General features: G+C 47.2%; 1 non-coding gene across 1 annotated transcript; it reads right to left on the reverse strand.

Moving 5' to 3' along the window:
- Window positions 1-11,008: 11,008 nt before the first annotated feature.
- Window positions 11,009-11,080, reverse strand: TRNAT-CGU (transfer RNA threonine (anticodon CGU)). The gene has a single exon. It is a non-coding gene; the product is annotated as a tRNA-Thr (tRNA).
- Between the last annotated feature and the right edge of the window lie 1,411 nt (window positions 11,081-12,491).

The following is a 12,491-nucleotide window of genomic DNA, read 5'->3' on the forward strand; positions in this document are numbered from 1 at the left end:
TTCCCCAGCAAGGTCTATGAGAATCATGCAAAATCTGTGGGCACAATGCTTTTTGAAACGCAGCGTTTTGATTGTCAAAAATTTGACAAAATCTCTGCGTTTAGAAAAGAACCATGTCAATTCTTTTGTCCGTTTTGGCAGCGTTCTTCACCCATTGAAATCAATGAGTTGTAGAAAATCACTGCCAAAATGTTAAGCAGTGCGTTTGCACTGCATTTTTGTTGCGATACACATGTTTTTTTGACATAACAAAGGCAGGTCTTTCGGTCTCTCTCTATCGGTCGGTCTGTCGGTCGGTCTCTCTCTCTCTATGTCTCTATCTCTCTCTCTGTCCATGTCGGTCTCTCCCTCCCACCCCCTCTCTCATACTCACCGATCCACGATCACCGGCGCGGCGCTGCATGGCGTTCACACTGTGGCGGCTTCTCCTCTTTTGAAAATGCCGGCCGCTCATTAATCCATCTCGTATTCCCTGCTTTCCCCGCCCACCGGCGCCTATGATTGGTTGCAGTCAGACACGCCCCCACACTGAGTGACAGCTGTTTGACTGCAACCAACCACAGCCGCCGGTGGGGGTGTCTATATCGAGCAGTAAAAAAATAAGTAAATAAATGATTTAAAAAAAACGACATGCGGTCCCCCCCAATTTGGATACCAACCAGGGTAAAGCCACACGGCTGAAGGCTGGTTTTCTCAGGATGGGGGGCTCCACATTATGGGGAGCGACCCAGCCTAACAATATCAGCCAGCAGCCGCCCGGAATTGCCGCATCCATTAGATGCGACAATCCCGGGACTCTACCCGGCTCATCCCGAATTGCCCTGGTACAGTGGCAAACGAGGTAATAAGTTGTTAATGGCAGCAGCCTATAGCTGCCACTAAGTCCTAGGTTAATCATGGCAGGCGTCTCCCCGAGATATCTTCCATGATTAACCTGTAAGTTAAAGAAAATAAACACACACATCCAACAAATCCTTTATTCGGAATGAAAGACAAAAAAACACCCTCTTTCACCACTTTATTAACCCCTCAAAAACACCTCCAGGTCCGACGTAATCCACACAAGGTCCCACGACACTTTCAGCTCTGCTACATCGGAAGCTGACAGGAGCGGCTCCTGTGAGCTCCATGCAGCAACTGAAGTGAGTTGCGCGATCAGCTGTGCTGTCACTGAGGTTACTCGCGGCCACCTCTCTCAGGACTGCAGCTGTGGCTGAGAGTAACCTGAGTGAAAGCACAGTTGATCGCGTGGCTCACTGCAGTCACTCAGGGGATTTGCGATCCCAGGTGAGTCCTTCACGTGTGACCGTAAATCAAGCCGCGGCACACGCACAGAGCCGCGCGATCACAATGAAGTCGGGTGAAGTTCATCTGAGTTCATTCTGATCGCGCGGCTCTGTCTCGCAGCCAGCCATGCTCTTTTTGACAGTGCGGTCCCACTCGGCTCTGCTGCAAGTCTATGGGGATGCTGCAGAGCCGAGTGGGACCGCACTGTCAAAAATGTGCGTTTTCCCACTCTGTCTATGGCAGAGCAAGCATCCAGAACGCATGAATTCTCCAGGAATGTACGCACGTTGCATTCTGCCAAATGCTTCTCAGAACGTAGCTTTTTCGGCTGCGTTCTGAGACGCACATGCAGTGACTTACACGCTGCGGAATAGAACGCAACGTGCGCACATAGCCTAAAGTCACCATGGCTTGAGATTGTGCTGAAAACCAATAATAATAATAATTATAATAATAAAAAATCTGAGAGGTTGTCAAAACAATCATGACAAGTAAGTAACAGCAATATAAAGATGGGGGCTTTTGAACAGTGAGGCTGTCCTCAACGCTGTAGTGCCCCCTAGTTGCTGGCGAGGTACTTTTCAATGTAGTGAATGCATGTGGCATACTCTAACTGCGGCTGCAGCGATAGTTAGATTAGAAACGTAATTAAAGGGAACCTGTCATCAGAAATTTAGCTATAAAGCTAAAAGTTCCCCCCTCTGCAGCTCCTGGGCTGCATTCTAGGAAGCTTCCTATAGTTTTTTTGGCACCTTTCATACCAAAATAAACACATTGTAAACTGGTACCTTTTCGTATGCAAATTTCTAAAATCTTCCATGGGGGCGGGCTGCCTGGGGTCCGTTGCTGTCCTCCTGCAGATTTACGCCGCCCCCGAACGCTGAATTTCAAAAGCTCAGGACGCCGCCCCTGGGTGCCCGTGGTCCCGCGCATGTGCTGTTCCACTGTAGCGGTGCCGTGCACTGCGTGCACGTGTGACCGCTAGTGAGGCTTTGCGCGGGCACGAGGTTATGGGCGGCGCTGTGAGTGTCATCAGTAAGTGCCGCCCATAACCTCGTGACCGCACTTTCCCCTATGACTCCAGCGTTATGCACAAGCGCTCGCTGGCCTGATGCCCGGACGTCCCCTCCTTCCCATCCTGCTCAGCAGCAGGAAATAAATGGGAAGGAGGGGACGTCCGGGCATCAGGCCAGCGAGCGCTTGCGCATAACGCCGGAGTCATAGGGGAAAGTGCGGTCACGAGGTTATGGGCGGCACTTACTGATGACACTCACAGCGCTGCCCATAACCTCGTGCCCGCGCAAAGCCTCACTAGCGGTCACACGTGCACGCAGTGCACGGCACCGCTACAGTGGAACAGCGCATGCGCGGGACCACGGGCACCCAGGGGCGGCGTCCTGAGCTTTTGAAATTCAGCGTTCGGGGGCGGCGTAAATCTGCAGGAGGACAGCAACGGACCCCAGGCAGCCCGCCCCCATGGAAGATTTTAGAAATTTGCATACGAAAAGGTACCAGTTTACAAAGTGTTTATTTTGGTATAAAAGGTGCCAAAAAAACTATAGGAAGCTTCCTAGAATGCAGCCCAGGAGCTGCAGAGGGGGGAACTTTTAGCTTTATAGCTAAATTTCTGATGACAGGTTCCCTTTAAGCCTTTCCACAACCAAGGATATACATGTCTAGTAGGTATTTGCGTGCTCTCGATTTGCAGGTCGAGTTGCCAATGAACGAGTTATGTTTAACCACTTGTCAATATATGTAGCTTCACCGCACATATATTTATTGGTAAATATAGGTGAGTAGAAAGGAGAGCTGGTGAGCTACGGCGAGGGAGTGCCAGCATTATGATCACCACAGTGACTTGTGACCAAAACCAATATAGCCGAAACGTTGTAACTCAAAGTCGGTCACCGTACTACTTACCTATATATCCTTACAGCAAGATGGGCTGCAGTGTGTACATCGCCCTGGCCAAAAACTAGTACTCTAGCAGGATACAGCTAAGGCTAGTTTCACACTTGCGCTATTTTGACGCAAACGGAATCCGTCACTAATGTAGTACAGTTCATTTATTTACAGTGGAAGCGCGTTACTATGGCACGTGTGTGTGTCATGCAGTACCCGCTTGTGTCCACATGATGTCGCGCTTCCACTGTAAATAAATGAACTGTACTACATTAGTGACGGATTCCGTTTGCGTCAAAATAGCGCAAGTGTGAGTGAGCCCTAAACCCCCACTAAAGTGGAAGCGTCACAGGTGCAGGAGGAGCAAATCACACACACACCTCCATGGAATGGAGGAGGGCGATTGCTAGATGATAAAACTGCACACTAGTGGCTATATATATTTAGTGTAGGGACCTACAAGCATGAGGTTCCGTGACGCGGGTTGTAGGCTTACGTTTTTATGGCCATAAATACCAACAAAAACCTCATATTTATTTTTTTGGACAGGATACAGCCAGGCCCCTTTCTGTTGGGCCTTGCACTGTAGAGCGTCTGTCCGTGCATGATACACAGGTGGGGTACGGCTTGGCAGCCCGCCTGATCTAATAGTATGGGCGTCACCTAATAGGCTGCGGGTTTGTGACTGTGTTATCTGCATGTGTGAACAGCGCTCTATGCAAGCCACTAGTGTGCAGTTTTATCATCTAGCAATCGCCCTCCTCCATTCCATGGAGGTGTGTGTGTGATTTGCTCCTCCTGCACCTGTGACGCTTCCACTTTAGTGGGGGTTTAGCTGTATCCTGCTAGAGTACTAGTTTTTGGCCAGGGCGATGTACACACTGCAGCCCATCTTGCTGTAAGTAATACTTAATTTTTGGAGGATATTTTCCTCTTTTTGTTGCTATGTTTTTACCTATATATCCCAATAAAAGAAACTTTGTTTTGCAAAATTGGAATAAAAGCGTGGTGAATCTGTCGTGGGTGGAGGAGGGGACGCCGCGCTCTCCCTCTGCTCGGGTCCGGCTGCCGCGGCTGCTGCGGCCTGCTGCTCGGTGGCTCGAGCGATGGGCCGGATCCCGGGGACTCGAGCGGCGCTCCTCGCCCGTGAGTGAAAGGGGATTGGGATTTGGGATAGTTTATTGTCCGTGACGCCACCCACGGCTGTGGTGATTGAGTGGACACCACCGCTGCTCTGTTTTGGGGAGCCCGGGAGTGATGGTACGGAGCAGCCAGTTGTTGGTTTGCCCCTCCGTGGGTAGGGGTGTTGGTGGTCCCGGGGCCCAGTGATGGGGCTGGTATGGTGGACAGGCGGGTATGGGGCCTGTGGAGGTGCAGGGGTGCAGGGGCAGCGCTGTGCCGCACGGCACGGAGGTACTCACTCAGCCAGTAAACACGACACAGTTCTCGGTAAACAAACGGCTGGTTGGACGGGTCCCTCGGACGGTTCACGGTGCTGCGGTTCCCTGCAGTTAGCAGTGACGGTCTCTTCCCTGCACCTATGTAAAGTCTTTTGGTAGCGATGGGTCCCCACCGGTTACCCACTCCTCGGCTTCAATCTGGGCCAAAGGAGCCCTACTTTGCCCGCAGGCGCTGGCCCTGGGAAACCGGTGCCCTGGCGGTGGCGGTGTCTCCCCTTCACGGTCGGGCTGTTGCCTTCAATCGGGACTTGGTTGTTAGGAGACAGAGGTCCCTTTCACTGACGGATTTGGCAAATTATGGCGACTCCTAGCCTTGCCGGGATCCGAAAGGCCCCTGCCCTGGTGCTGACTGTTCTTCGTATACTGCTCCAGTACCGCCGGGTCACCACCCGTCCGCGGTCCTTCCAGCAACCTCCAAACAGTCCCCCTGCAGACTATCACCGCCATCTGCTGACCTTGCTGTCACAGTCCGGGGCACACACCCGGACCAACTTCAGGCTTTCTAAACTGTTTCTTTGCTGTCGCCACTCTTCCTGTCCTCCTTTACCACTTCACTGTTTACTCCTCACACTTCAAACTCTCTCTCTGATCTGCCTGGTTTTCCCGCCTCCAGGGCTGTGAACTCCTCGGTGGGCGGAGCCAACCGCCTGGCCCACCCCCTGGTGTGGACATCAGCCCCTGGAGGAAGGCAACAAGGATTTTGGTTAGCTTGATGTACCTGCAGGGAATGTGGGGTGCGTGTGATGTTGTGACCTGTGACCCCTGGCTTGCCCAGGGAGTCACAAATCTACAAGGACGTACATGTACGTATTTGGTCATGTCCCTGACTTTGATGTGAGCTCATGCGCTGAGTCCACATTATTTCCCACACATGTCTGCTTATCTGATCAGCCAATGTATGTAGCTAAGGCCTCTTTCACACATCAGTTTTTTTGCATCAGTTACAATCCGTTTTGTGACTGATGCGAAGGATACTTTACAGATTGTGGTAAAACTGATGCGACGGATCCTGCGCCCATAGGCTTTCATTACAACAAACAACGGATGGCGACGGATCCGTCGCGGTCAATGTTACTATGGACGTTGTCTCCGTCACATTTGTCGACTGATCCGTCGTATGATGGATGTAACGTGAGGCAATCCGTCGCTAATACAAGTCAATGAGAAAAAAACGGATCCAGCACTGGAACAGTTTTTTTCACATTTCGATGGATTGTGACTGATGGCAAAAAAATGTTGTGTGAAAGGGGCCTAACAGATGCAGGTGGATCTCTGATCCACAAGCGCCTGTTAGCTAGTTGAATTGCGCTGTCAAACCCTGACAACACGATCTAACACGAGCCGGTAGGGATTGCGCATTCCCTGTCACTATCTGCAGCCCCGTGACGTAATCACGGCACACTGATGGGTCAACTGATGACTGCTGTCGCTGTTACGACGTAGTTCCTGTGAGCGCCGGAGTTCACAGGAGATCAGCATTTCTGCTGTTTAGGCCCCCTTCATACGTCAGTGATTCCGGTACGTATGATGTACGTTTTCATACGTAATGAAGCCACGGACAAACGCAGACCCATTAAAATAAGTGGGACTGCACAAACATCAGTGTTTTCACAAGGGCCGTGTGTCTATGTGTTCCACAAGGAGACAAGTCTGTTTTTCTCTGGCAGCACTGATGTCACACGGACCGCACACTGATGTGATCCATGTGACATCAGTGTGACACATACCGGAGAAAACAAGTGTCTTTTAAATAAAATGATGTTCTATACTCAATTGTCTCCAGCGCGGCTGTCTTTGGCACTGCTGTCACTTGCTTCTGGGTCCCGCTCAGTATGCTCATTGCATATTAACCGCACCACGGACCCGGAAGCAGCAGCGCTGGAGACAGTAGCGCCAGGGCCAGGTAAATATAGACGTTCATGCTGTTCGTGTGCTATCTGAATGGCACACGGATAACACAGGGACAGCACACGTGTGCCAAAATCACGGCACACAGATGGGCCATATGCACCTTCAACATGGCCGTGCAAAACACAAATGTTTTTCACAAACTTATGAAGGGGGCCTTGGAGGGATGCTGAAGCATTGCTCTGAACAGCAGAAGTGAATGGATAGTGCTCGCTACAAGGGGACTAGTAAAAGTAATAAAAAGTAAAAAACAAAAAAGTTTTTAAAAATATGTAAAAAAAAACCCCCACAAAAGTTCAAATCACCCCAATGAAAATAAAATAAGAATTAAAAAACACACTACACATATTTGGTATCACCGAGTTCAAAAATGTCTGATCTATCAAAATATAAAATAAATTAATCCAATCAGTAAGCTGCGTAACGGAAAAAAAATGTTAAAAATGCCAAAATTATGGGGTTTTTTTTTACAATAAAATGCAATAACAGGTGATTAAAACATTGTATCTACCCAAAAATGGTATAATTAAAACATCAGCTCAGGACATAAAAAATAATCCATCACTGAGCCCCAGATCCCGAAAAATGAGAATGTTACGGGTCTCGGAAAATGGAGACAAAAGCGCTATTCTTTTTTTTTTGACAAATTTCTGATTTTTTTCACCACTTAAATAGTATAAAAACTATACGTTTGGTACTGACGAATCTGGGGATCATACGACCTTGTCACGTTTACCACATAGTGAACATGGTAAAACCCAAAAACAATTGTGGAATTGCATTTTTTTTTTTTTTTTGCAATTTCACTGCACTGGATGTTTTTTCCTGTACAATATGTGGTAAAATCAATGGTATCATTCAAAAGTGCAACTCGTTCCGCAAAAAATCAATCCATCATATGGCAATATTGATAGGAAAATGAAAAAGTTATGCCTCTTGGAAGGGGAGGAATATATGAAAATGAAAAATGGAAAATTGCCAGGGGAGGAAGGGGTTAAAGGGGGTTTCCAGTGAAAACAAGTTGCGGATAGGTGAAAATGTATTGATTGTTGTGGATCTGAGTGAAGGGACCTGCACTGATTGGTAGGGTGGGGCATTGGCTATCCCCGTGAGGCTGGCGTCACACTTGCACACTAGGACCACATTGCACCGGCCGCCCGCTCACTGGACAGGAGCGTGTCAGCTTCATGCATTTCTAAGCAGCTGCACACTCCTGTCCAGAGAGCGGGCGGAAGGTCCGGGCGGTGCAATGTGGTCCTTGCAAGTGTGACTCGCTTGATGGAGGTCCCAGCAGTGGATAGGTAATATCTTTTCACTGGACAACCCCTTTAACTCATATTGTATTTAACGTTATAGTGCGTTTAGCAGACAAAAATAGGGCAATTGAGAGATTGGTGATGATCGTGAGGTGATGGCGCATCCAATCAATATCCCATCGCCTCATGAGATGGGAATAGGTGAATATGGCGGGCTGCCGACTGTCACACGGGCGGCAAAAGTTCACTGTTTGGCTGCTACAATGCCACATAATACAGGTGAATGGTGTCATATTGCGGCCTTCATGGGACGGCAACAAAAATTCGCAAAAAAATGACTGGGTTCAACTTTTTACAACATTCTTGTCACAGTAGGGTAACCTTAACCATTGCCATTCGCTTTTATCATGGTGCGTTATATCAGCGGCACAAAGATGGACTCAGACTGGTTGCTGTAGGAAACAACTCATCCTGAAGCCATGGTCTTAGTGAAAGAACAACACTCATTGTGTAGCCCCTGGTTTTAGTAAAAGATTGATTCAGACTGGTTGTTATGGGAAACAACGCTCAACGTGAAGCCCCTACTCTTAGTGAAAGATGGACTCAGACTGGTTGCTATGGGAGACAACACTCATTGTGTAGTCCTCGGTCTTAGGAAAGATGAACTCAGACTGGTTGCTATGGGAAACAACACTTATCGTGTAGCCCCAGTCTTAGTGAAAGATGGACTCAGACCTGTTGCTATGGGGAACAACACTTATACTGGAGCCCCCGTCTTAGTGAAAGATGGACTCAGACCGGTTGCTATGGGAAACAACACTCATTGTGTAGTTCCGGTCTTAATGAACAATGGACTCAGACCAGTTGCAGTGGGAAACAACACTTATCATGTAGTCCTGGTCTTAGTGAAAGATGGACTCAGACCAGTTGCTATGGGAAACAACACTCATTGTGTAGGCCTGGTCTTAGTGAACAATGGACTCAGACTAGTTGCAATGGGATACAACACTTATGTAACCCCGGTCTTAGTGAAAGATGGACTCAGACCGGTTGCTATGGGAAACAACACTTATTGTGTAGCCCCTGGTCTTAGTGAAAGATGGACTCAGACCTGTTGCTATGGGAAACAACACTTATACTGTAGTCCCCGGTCTTAGTGAAAGATGGACTCAGACCGGTTGCTATGGGAAACAACACTTATTGTGTAGCCCCTGCTTTTAGTGAAAGATGGACTCAAACCAATTGCTATGGGAAACAACACTCATCATGGAGCCCTCGGTCTTAGTGAACAATGGACTCACACCGGTTCCTATGGGAAACAACACTTATTGTGTAGCCCTCAGTCTTAGTGAAAAATGGACTCAGACCTGTTATTAAGGGAAACAACGCCTATTGTGTAGTCCCCGGTCTTAGTGAAAGATGGACTCAGACCTGTTGCTAACGGAAACAACACGTATTGAGTAGTCCCTGGTCTTAGTGAAAGATGGACTCAGACTGGTTGCTATGGGAAACAACATTTATTGTGTAGCAACGATTTTAGTGAAAGATGGACTCAGACCTATTGCTATGGGAAACAACACTTATAATGTAGCCCCCTGTCTTAGTGAAAGATGGACGCAGACCGATTGCTATGGGAAACAACATTTATCATTTACTCTTGATCTTAGTGAAAGATGGACTCAGACCAGTTGCTGTGGGAAACAACACTTATCATGTAGCCCCGATCTTAGTGAGAGATGGACTCAGACCTGTTACTATGGGAAACAACAATTATACTGTAGCTCTCGGTCTTAGTGAAAAATGGACTCAGACCTGTTATTAAGGGAAACAACACCTATTGTGTAGTCCCCGGTATTAGTGAAAGATGGACTCAGACTGGTTGCTATAGGAAACAACACATATCCTGAAGCCCTGGTCTTAGTGAAAGAACAAGACTCATCGTGTAGGCCCTGGTTTTAGTGAAAGATGGATTCAGACTGGTTGTTATGGGAGACAACACTCATCGTGTAGCCCCGGTCATAGTGAAAAACGGACTCAGACCTGTTGCTAAGGGAAACAACACTTATCATTTAGTCCCGATCTTAGTGAGAGATGGACTCAGACCTGATGCTATGGGAAACAACAATTATACTGTAGTCCCTGGTCTTAGTGAAAGATGGACTCAGACCGGTTGCTATAGGAAACAACACATATCCTGAAGCCCTGGTCTTAGTGAAAGCTCATGACTGGTTTTAGTGAAAGATGGATTCAGACTGGTTGTTATGGGAGACAACACTCATCGTGTAGCCCCGGTCATAGTGAAAAACGGACTCAGACCTGTTGCTAAGGGAAACAACACTTATCATTTAGTCCCGATCTTAGTGAGAGATGGACTCAGACCTGATGCTATGGGAAACAACAATTATACTGTAGCCCCGATCTTAGTGAAAGATGGACTCAGACCTGTTGCTATGGGAAACAACAATTATACTGTAGTCCCCGGTCTTAGTGAAAGATGTACTCAGACCGGTTGCTATAGGAAACAACACATATCCTGAAGCCCTGGTCTTAGTGAAAGATCATGACTGGTTTTAGTGAAAGATGGATTCAGACTGGTTGTTATGGGAGACAACACTCATCGTGTAGCCCCGGTCATAGTGAAAAACGGACTCAGACCTGTTGCTAAGGGAAAAAACACTTATCGTGTAGCAACGATTTTAGTGAAAGATGGACTCAGACCTTTTGCTATGGGAAACAACACTTATCGTGTAGTCCCAGTCTTAGTGAAAGATGGACTCAGACCTGTTGCTATGGGAAACAACAATTATACTGTAGCCCCCGGTCTTAGTGAAAGATGAACTCAGATTGGTTGCTATGGGAAACAACACTTATTTTAGTTTTTATAGCCATGTGGATTTATATATCACTTTCTTCATTGTTCAGCAGCAAAATGTAGCACTATTATAAAAAAAATAAATTGAAAAAAGAGTGTGAAATAATTTCTTCAGTGTTTCAGCTTCTCCATTCTCATCATAAATGCAACAAGTAGGGTATTTTTTTAAAAAAAATTAAATAAAAAGGTATTTAACATTAAAAACTATGAATCTAACTCTATAATTAGCTTTCATTCACATTCCGGCTTATATTATACGAGTTTTAATTAGCACAATAATAAATATAACTGTTATGTGGGAAATAAAAATATCGTCAGGTCGTAGGCACGGACGGGGTTCGAACCCGTGATCTTCGGTTTACGAGACCGACGCCTTACCACTTGGCCACCGCGCCTGCGTCTAGATCTGTTGTGTAAGCTCGCTGTAATCCCACACACAGCTCTCAGTGCTGCGCGGCTCTGACAGGCTCCTTATAGCCGGCATATTAGCAGAGCTGTGGAGAAGCGACGTGTACAGATCATTCTCCTGTGTAAATGGCGTTCATTTCACTATACCGAATCGTTAATGCTGTACCGGCCGCCCTACATTATACATAATGCTGTATTCCTGAGGGTCGCTCATGACGCAGCTGTCCCGCGCACAGTCTCACACGGTTCATTTTCCCGCCCATACTGTGTGACGTGTCCTCGTTTCTCAAGGGCGCCGCTCGCACTATTCCTCTGTAGTCCTCTCGGTTTTTCTTGGAATCTAAGAGATTTATTTAATTGCTTATGAGTTATAAAAATGTACAGAGATGATGAAAATCTTTATATCATGCACGTATATAGTGCTGTGGAAGGAAGCCTAAGGCTGCACCGTGATAGTCAATATGGCAGCAACAGCAAAATGGCAGACAGGACACGTCAGAAATCTCTTCTAAATCACCTCATGTTTTATTTCTTATAAACAAGAGTATCTACAGGTCTCCTAAAAGAGAAAAAACGTAATGAAAAGTCACATGAAGTGTACATGCGGCCATTTTCATATTTTGTATGCAATTTTTTTATTTTTATTTTTTTTTTAAAAAAAAACAGCATATGGGATGTGAAAGGTTTGGTTACCCTGCTTGAATCACCCCATGTTTAATAGCCAGAGAGAAAATCTTCGCTATAGAGGGGACGTCATTCTGAGGGGTCCAGCATAAGACCCTGTTCACACTGCAGCAGCATTTGTGCAATGTTTTCAGGGGTCCTAAAATATGGGATTCAGGCAAACCCCCAGCTTGGCTATAGACTGGAGCCATGAACAAAGCTGGCGTATGTTTACGCTTTTTTCCTGAAAATGTCCGTGTTTTCAGAGTGATACTGAAATATAGTGCACTATGTACATGTCAGGGATTTTTTTTGCATCCCGATTTTAAGAGGATTCAAGTGCAGCCATTAACACACTGCCTTACACAAACACATACTTCTTAAGGGAACGTGTTCACAATCAGGATCCACTGCGTCCTGGACACATCCAGTCCTGACCTGCAGTGCCGCGAGTCTCTTCCGCAGGAGACTGCAGCTGCCCGTGCCCACGATCAGAGTTTGGGGTGCTGTGGTCTCTCTTTTCTGTTCTCCCTGCGGAGAACGCTTGCGACTGCGCAGCAAAGAATTGATATGCTTGCGGCTTGGAAAGCCGCCCCGCAGGCCACTTTTTGCTGCAGGCCACACAGTCACAGTGAGCATGGGATTTCTAGAAATCCATCCACAGTGCTTGTACTGCACATCGCAGCATTTTGGAAGCAGCGAAAACACGCTGCCTCCAAAACGCTGTAAACACTG

Source organism: Anomaloglossus baeobatrachus, chromosome 7 (genome assembly GCF_048569485.1).
Source record: "Anomaloglossus baeobatrachus isolate aAnoBae1 chromosome 7, aAnoBae1.hap1, whole genome shotgun sequence".
In the NCBI taxonomy this organism is placed as follows: domain Eukaryota; kingdom Metazoa; phylum Chordata; class Amphibia; order Anura; family Aromobatidae; genus Anomaloglossus; species Anomaloglossus baeobatrachus.